The sequence below is a fragment of the Sinocyclocheilus anshuiensis genome, unplaced genomic scaffold (assembly GCF_001515605.1).
Source record: "Sinocyclocheilus anshuiensis isolate Anshui unplaced genomic scaffold, SAMN03320099.WGS_v1.1 scaffold180, whole genome shotgun sequence".
In the NCBI taxonomy this organism is placed as follows: Eukaryota; Metazoa; Chordata; class Actinopteri; order Cypriniformes; family Cyprinidae; genus Sinocyclocheilus; species Sinocyclocheilus anshuiensis.
This window is the reverse complement of record NW_015554093.1, coordinates 947348-949915: the sequence shown is the minus strand read 5'-3', so window position 1 is coordinate 949915 and position 2568 is coordinate 947348.

Below are 2568 nucleotides of genomic sequence, written 5' to 3'. Positions count from 1 at the left end.
ATTAATAAATGTCTTAAAGATGAAAATCTTACATTATACATATCATACTTCATTTTTATATATTAATATTTTATTATAATATATTTTTTATATTTATTAATATTCATGTTCTACTACTATAATAAATTTAAATGTATACAATTCTAAAATCTATTTTAATTTTTCCAGCTTGATAAAATATTTTATTATAATATTATACTATTAATAGATTATAATATTTACCCAGATTAATAAATACTGTTTGAAAAACAAAGATGAAAAAATCTACTTGCAAATACAGGTAAGTTATAATCACAGTAGGCTTCTCTGGTCACTCCAGACATTATATTGCTCAGTATATTTCATTACCTCCCCTTTACTTTCTCTCATATTTGTGCTCTCTCTCTTTCTCTCTGAGTAGGCAGTGCAATACAGCTGATATATAGAAAACCATCTTTTCGGTCTACCTTCCCTTGCATTTTGTCTCCTTCTATCTCACGCTTCCCATATGCTTGGGTCAGTATCAGAGTGACATGTGATTCACGCTAATGTGCAGAACTTATTGGGAAGTGCAGCTGTAACATTGCAGACGTTGCATGGCTCTCTCAACTGTATGCCAGGAGCCACATGCTCATGCTGCTCACAGTGCAGGCCTGGCAGGGATGTGGTTACACTTCTCATGATAGTCACACGTGACGACCAATCATTGTATGTGTATCACCACCTTTAATTGGTTTTGTTTTGAAATATTATCAGTCTGGTCTAAAACAATGACGGTTTTGTCTCTGAGATAAAAACGAGAGTTTGAAGCCAGAGGGGAAAACACTACGGTGGTGTAACATTAATATACTACAGCCATTACATAACCAGATAGGCAATCCATCAGTAACTCTGCATTATTCATGAAGATGTTTCACAATGCTACTAATGTGGCTCCTGCAAAAAGGAAGCAACACCATCCCTGGCTCGTGCCCAAAACACCCCTCTTCACAACCAAAAAGCTTGACTTACAGGGTCACACCAGCAGCCAGAAACTGTGTTAACAAGTATGGGAAAGATTATCCCCCTGTGGGCACTGAAATAGCGCAATGAGCGAAGTGTAACATTAGCACTCATTTGGAGCTCATTCAACAGGCACAAATGTAATTAAATGGCTGCATATGCAGGTTAACTGTCTATTTGTTGACAGAGATATTTTCACTCAAGTCAGTGAATGACAGTTTACACATGCAGGATTACCTGAGATGTTTTATTGTCAGTTCCTGTCTTTGTAGTAGGTACAAGAGGATCTCAGCAAAAACAGATGAAAATGGTTGTTGTATTAATCTGATGCCGATGTCCACTAACATGGACAGATATTTAAAAGCCATTTAAATTCAGGGTGTGATGTTACATCCAAAACACCATGCATGATTACCTTTGCTCTTTACTCGTATTTCTTTATAAAAGTCCTCTTGATGTTTTTAAATGATGGAAATAGCTGATGAAATTGATGGTGCAATATATATCTACACTATATATTATTGCAGTTCAAAATACATAAAATCTCAAGGTACATACCACAAATACTTTTGGTACATCTCAAGAATAGTTTTGACATAAACATTTAGACATGGCCTTATATTTAGCTTATAAGGATGCAATAATTGTAAACAAACAAAACAAATCAACAAATAACAGCATATATCATTTACTTTGACCTACATCTGAGCAGTGTTGTTTTATCATCGAGATGCTGTTATAGTTTTTATTTTGAATTATTTTGACTTAATTACTATTAATAGTTTATATATATATATAGTTAATTTTTTGTGGTTGTTTTGATTTTAATTTTAGTTTAAGTTTTAGTAGTTTTTATTTTTATTATTTTTATTTTTAAATATGTTTATATTATTTTGAGTGATAGTTTTGTTTTAATTGTTTTAGTTTTAGTTTTAGTTAACTATATTAACCCTGCATCTGAGCTTTGGTGTGCACATGCTCAGGACATAGGACAAGAGCAGGTGCATCCATAAAAAAAAGGCCTAAAAATAAAATTATTTTATGTATACATAAAAATTGTTTGACCTTCTGAACTGAAAATCAACAAGCAGCTCCTTTAACTAACCATAAAAAAAAAAAAGGTTAGTTTTTTACCCAAGATTTTACCCAAGTAATGGAAAGTACCAAAAGTCCATCCATGCTGGGGCATTTCCTACTGAGAAACACCCTTGCATTTACAGACAACAAAAGTCATTTGGGGAAAAAATAAATATATAAATAAATAAAAGATTAAGAATTATTATATTCTTGTTTTGAAATAGTTTTCCCCTGTGATTTAATAATTCCTGCATCCCAGGATTAAGCAGTGTAGTCATCTCTTTGTCAGCACGAAGTTTGCAATTAACAGATGTAGCGCTGCTGTTTACACTGGGCTAGGAGCCATCTGTGCTGAAGATGAAATACACTTAGCTTTTACTCATTTTAACAAGACTTGGTACAACAGACATGCTTCAGGAAAGACCATTAAAGGGGTCATATGATGTTGCTAAAAAGAACATTATTTGGTGTAATGAAATGTGTTTATGCGGTTTAAGGTTCAAAAAACAC